The sequence below is a fragment of the Colobus angolensis genome, unplaced genomic scaffold, assembly GCF_000951035.1.
Source record: "Colobus angolensis palliatus isolate OR3802 unplaced genomic scaffold, Cang.pa_1.0 Scaffold282, whole genome shotgun sequence".
Taxonomy (NCBI): Eukaryota; Metazoa; Chordata; class Mammalia; order Primates; family Cercopithecidae; genus Colobus; species Colobus angolensis.
The window spans coordinates 833381-839279 of NW_012116066.1; the positions used below are offsets into that span (position 1 = coordinate 833381).

General features: G+C 46.7%; 1 pseudogene across 1 annotated transcript; it reads right to left on the reverse strand.

Moving 5' to 3' along the window:
• Positions 1-4998: 4998 nt before the first annotated feature.
• LOC105516472 lies at positions 4999-5489 on the reverse strand (annotated as a pseudogene). Its single transcript, XR_001002493.1, has one exon. The product of XR_001002493.1 is annotated as a 40S ribosomal protein S25 pseudogene (transcript).
• Between the last annotated feature and the right edge of the window lie 410 nt (positions 5490-5899).

Here is a 5899-nt window from a genome sequence, read left to right on the forward strand (position 1 = left end):
TTGCAAAGGATTATTCTCATTACACAAATGAAAAAAGAGTGGCCCAGAAAATTAAGTCACTTGCCCAAGCTGTGTTATAAAGCTAATAAGTGGGAATAACTGGATTTTGAACCATGATTTTTTTTCCCAGACATTGGTAGTAATAGGTTTTCAAGTCAGTTTTCTTGGTGTTATTTCTCTTTTTGCTTTTATTTTTAATTGTTGTTGCTTATGCCCCAAAATGAAATGAATGACATGCATTTTTCATGTATATTGTTTGAAACAAAAGTCCTGGAAATACACTAATAGGAATATAATTTATTGAAAAGCTGAATTCTGTTTTACTTTTTCCCAATAGTCTATGCATTAGAAAAGAAAATATTTCACCAAAGTAATTAAAGCACAAAATCTTTAAGATTCAACAACAAGAACAAAAAGCTTTAGATGACAAGAGAAGCAATTTTTCCTTTGTTATTACTTTAATATATCCCATTTGGAGCATTGGTTAACCTAAAATACAAATCAACGTAATGATTAGCAGCATAGCATCTAGAACTAAATTGCTCAGGTCAGAATCTCAGCTCTTGTTACTTAATCGCTCATGTAGGGCTGTAGCTCAAACCTTCTATGCCTCAGTTTCCTCATTTAAAAAATAGGGGCAAAAATGGAATTTCGGTCATAGTTTTTTTTTGTTAGTACTAAATACCTTTATACAGTTTGTATACGTAAAACCCTTTTCATGGTTCTTAACACAATAAGGAATAGCTATTAAGTTTTCAGGTCAATTTATTTAACTGAAATGATTATGTGTACTGCATCAGTGTACACAGATTTGTTTTATATTGGATGGAATATAACTTAAGAGTTTAAATGATACAAAATGTTATACTTGATTTTATTTTAAAGCATAAGAAAATTCAAAATATTATAACCATATTAAGCTATATTCTGTATTTTAATTATATATTAAAACTATATACTATAGAATGGGCCTTGTGATATGGAAGTCAAGAAAGTGAATGCTACCTGAGGGAGGTCCACCAGAGAAGCCAAATGTCTATATAAAGGACGTGGCCATCGTGGTCTCCTCCGTGCTGAAGGGTCTATACTTTCGGGTGGGGTGGGGTGTAAAGGATAGACTCAGTTCCTGTATTCCACTTTCAAAAGATATAAAGGAATTAAATTCAGAGACGAGCCTTGAACCCAGGTCTTTAGAGCAACAGAGCCTGGAGGAACGTGGCCGGAATTGTGTTCAAATTGTTGGACCACCATGGGCAGGAGGGACAAGACTGGCTTTACATGTCCTCAAACGTGCAGAAGTTACCAGGGGACCGGTTTCCCTCACCCTCAAGCCAGGAAGTCGGAGACCCGAACGGTGGTATGCCGAGTCAGTGAGTCCTGGTCGCTGGAAGTTGGCCAGCCTCAGAAAGCAGGCCCCAGAAACAGAAAAAACAATGCGGGGATAGTCAGTCGATGGCTTTTGTGGTTCTTGCTCACTCCATGATGTGTAATTTTGGCCAAGCGCGCGGCCACTTCCCAGCAGTCCCACTTCAGGGATGAGGTGAACAACATCACCTCTCGTTGTATACACCTCTAGTTGTATACTCGTTTTTTCAAAGGAAATAGGTCGCGTGGGGGTTGGTAGGCCAAGTGAGTTTCAGCTTCTAAATCACTGTAACTTCGTGGCGGCTGGGGGTGAGTAGCCTGGTCAAAGCCTCGAAATCTTCGGGAGCAGCGGCGCATTGGGATAAACTTCGGCTCGGCCTTTGCAGCATGAGAGGGGTGGGGTTACTTGAAGGGCTCCTCAGGAGAAGGCGATTGGCTCTGGGGAAATCAGGGGGCGGGACGAGTCCATCATTGCCACTAGTCTTGCCGGCAAGTTAAGGGCAAGCGGCGAGGGCGGCCGAGCCCTGAGGGCAGCCAGCGCGCGGGCAGAAGAACCCGCAGTCGCGAGCCACTAGGCAGCGGCGGTGAGGTCACGGGGCGTTGGCACTGGCGTTGCCCTCTTAGATAAGGCGAGGACGCTTCTGCGCGCGGTGAGCTCGACGCGAGCGATTCAACAGCTGGCGACGCGAGCCATTCAACAGCTGGCTTCGCGAGCAACAGTCGCACGGGGTGACTGGGACCGCTGACGGTTGCGACTGCGGCGGTTGGCGGGAGGCGACGACGGCGGCGTAGGCGTTGGCGGGAGCGGCGGCGGCAGCGGCGGCGGCGGGGGCGGGAGCGGTAGTCCCGCTATCCCGGCGAATCCTGAACTAGAGACGAACGGTTCCTGAAGTAGAGACGAACGGTTCCTGAAGTAGAGACGAACGGTTCCTGAAGTAGAGACGAACGGTTCCTGAAGCTCCGGGTAAATGCCCTCCGCTCTCTCCTCAGAGAAGGCAGCCACGCTGGGCCCTCGGTGGGGATTGGGGAGGGGCTACACAGAAGACCCGAGTTGCCCCGCTTTCCTCAGCAGAGTCACGTTTTCCAGAGTAATGCCGAGGCTCTTCCAGGTCCACTCTCCCCTCACCCCAGACCCCGCTGCGCCAGGGAGCGCACCGGAACCCACTCGAGGGCTCACCCAGACCGCTGCTCCGGCGAAGGTCGAGGCATTCCCCTGGGGCACGTTGGCAGTGACATCCCGCTAATGGGAACTGAAGGTGCCCTCTCCTGCTCGACCGGTACGCCAAGTGCCCATCATTAGCAGGGCTCTGCCGTCGTCGCCACCCCCTGATGACCCTCATCCTTGGCTTTAGGGACTTCTCAAGAGATTCTGAGTCTCGGCTTGAGGTTTCCAGCGGGGTGGATTAAGACCGTTTTAGGCCGGGCGCGGTGGCTCAAGCCTGTAATCCCAGCACTTTGGGAGGCCGAGACGGGCGGATCACGAGGTCAGGAGATCGAGACCATCCTGGCGAACACGGTGAAACCCCGTCTCTACTAAAAATACAAAAACTAGCCGGGCGAGGTGGTGGGCGCCTGTAGTCCCAGCTACTCGGGAGGCTGAGGCAGGAGAATGGCGTAAACGCGGGAGGCGGAGCTTGCAGTGAGCTGAGATCTGGCCACTGCACTCCAGTCGGGGCCACAGAGCGAGACTCCGCCTCACAAAAAAAAAAAAAAAAAAAAAAAAAAACCGTTTTAAAAAAAAAAAAAAAAAAAAAAAAAAAAAGACCGTTTTAATCTGACCGTGACTTGCTCACCCACAAGGCTTCGGGATGCAAGATCCTGAGCTTGGGTTGGTGGGCAGAGAGGCGAGGGGAAGAATCAAGTTGGGGAGGCCCATGCTATAGGATATGCATGCCATACCCGCACTCAGGGGAAATCATAGTCGTGGTCCTTGGGACAAGTGCTGCCTTTTGGTCTCCTGGTTTTTGTGTTTTTATTTAAAGTTGACCATTACAAGAGGCAGAATTTTCTAGTGCTACTAACTCTGAGGGGTAACAAACGTGTACTGGAACGCTGGGTTCCAGTTTGGGAAACAGGTTAGCTTTTGGGCCTCTTCTTGGTGTCTTTTCTAGATTGAGAATATGGTCTCAAAGATCATGCCCATTTTGCCCTGTTTTCCTGCCTACCTCTGATCTAACCTTGGAACCTCATGCTGTTGAGAGTGTAAACTTGTGCAGTGCAATTGGTAGTGCTCACTCTTCATGCTGAGAAAACCATTTTTTGGAAAAATATGTTGGGACTTCTCAAATTCTGTTTTGTTGTTTGTTTGCTTTTTGAAGCATGTGACATTCCAGCAGTTACATTTTTCTGTGCTCTGGTTTTTTGGGGGGAGGGGAGAGAGGCCAGGAGAGGCCTTCAAAACATGGAGTAACTTCCATGAAGGCATTTTTCCTTCAACCATTGTGGAGCACAGAGGAAAGCGACTAGTGGAATAGGCCTGCTGGCGAAGGTGCCAAGAGGATCCCAGCTGCCACACACTTTAGGATGGATGGGGCTGACTTGAGGTGGAGTAACATTGGGCGGGAGCGGGGCCGGGCCTGCAGAGTCCACCTTGGCTTTTGTAGTGGCTTTCCATTTTGTTCCAGCCAAAGAGTATACCTGCAGTGCAGCCTGTTTGTCCAAGTTTCCATCATACACTTACGTGAAGAGAGTGGCCTTTGCTGGCTTTATGTGTCATCTCCACCCACAGTAAGAAAGGCGAGGTATAGAGGTTAGAGAACATGGAGATGGCAATGGTGGTGGTGCTGATGCGTGTGTGAGAGAGAGACTTATTCCAAACAGTGACGCAGTTTATCTTCTCAGCATGCATTCCTACCTTTGCTAGAGACAGAGACTTTTGCTGAGTTATTTCAGATCCAGGGCGCTGGTAGTTGTCCAACTCTCTGATTCAGTGTATACTGGGGTCTGTGGGTTCTATGTTGTATCCAACATGTTCCTGGCACTTTAAGAAGCTATAAAACCAAGCTGTGGGCTGAGGCAGGCTAATGCCTGGGGCACAGTTAGAGCAAATGTGGACATGATGGAATCCAGTTGCCCTTTGCTCAGAAGAGACAGCACAAGGGCTGGAGCACTTGCAAAAGAAGAGGAAGGTCAGTGAAAATTTAGTAGTCATAATAATAATGAAAATTTACTGAACACTCACTGGAAGTTAAGTACTTTACTTGGATTTTTTTTTAATACTTTCCAAAGTGTTGTCTTTTATTTATTTATTTATTTATTTTTATTATACTTTAAGTTCTAGGGTACATGTGCACGACGTGCAGGTTTGTTACATATGTATACATGTGCCATGTTTGTGTGCTGCACCCATTAACTCATCATTTACATTAGGTATATCTCCTAATGCTATCCCTCCTCCCTCCCCCCCCACAACAGGCCCCGGTGTGTGATGTTCCCCTTCCTGTGTCCAAGTGTTCTCATTGTTCAATTCCCACCTGTGAGTGAGAACATGCGGTGTTTGGTTTTCTGTTCTAGGGATAGTTTGCTGAGAATGATGGTTTCCAGCTGCATCCATGTCCCTACAAAGGACATGAACTCATCCTTTTTTATGGCTGCATAGTATTCCATGGTGTATATGTGCCACATTTTCTTTCATTTTTTTTTTGATTTAATAAAGTTTTATTTTTCCAAATGTACAGTTGGTTGGACCTATTCATGCATCTTCACCAGCAGCTGGAGCATCTCCACCCTTGGTATTTCTGGTGTAAATTACTTGAGCTCTGTGCTTTGAAACCAGTTTGATAAGTCCTTTACTAAGGAGCTCCTGAAGGGCTGCCCTGGCCAGGGAGCCTTGAATCTTCAGTCTCTCAGAGACCACAGCTGGGGTTATAAGTTTATAGTTGGGAACTTCCTTACAGAATTTGTCATAGGTAGCTTTGTCAAACAAAACTAAGTTATTGAGCTTGTCCCGAACTTTGCCTTTGGACCACTTCTTCTTTTTGGCCTTGCCCCCGGATTTGTTCACTGGGTCTTTGTCTTTCTTGGCTGACTTTCTGGCGTCCTTCTTCTTATCGTCCTCGGGCGGCATTGCGAAGCTCGGAGAGCAGCAGTGGACACCACAGACTTGCTAAGATGTCCGACAAAAAAAAAGCATGTGCCACATTTTCTTAATCCAGTCTGTCATTGATGGACATTTGGGCTGTTTCTAAGTCTTTGCTATTGTGAATAGTGCCACAATAAACATACGTGTGCATATGTCTTTATAGCAGCATGATTTATAATCCTTTGGGTATATACCCAGTAATGGGATGGCTGGGTCAAATGGTATTTCTAGTTCTAGTTCTAGTGGATTATTTTAATTAATTTATTTATTTTGAGATGGAGTTTCACTCTTGTTCCCCAGGCTGGAGTGCAGTGCACAATCCTGGCTCACTGCAGCCTCCATCTCCCGGGTTCAAATGATTCTCCTGCCTCAGCCTCCCGAGTAGCTGGGATTAAAGGTGCACGCCACTGCACCTGGCTAATTTTTGTATTTTTGGTAGACACGGGGTTTCAC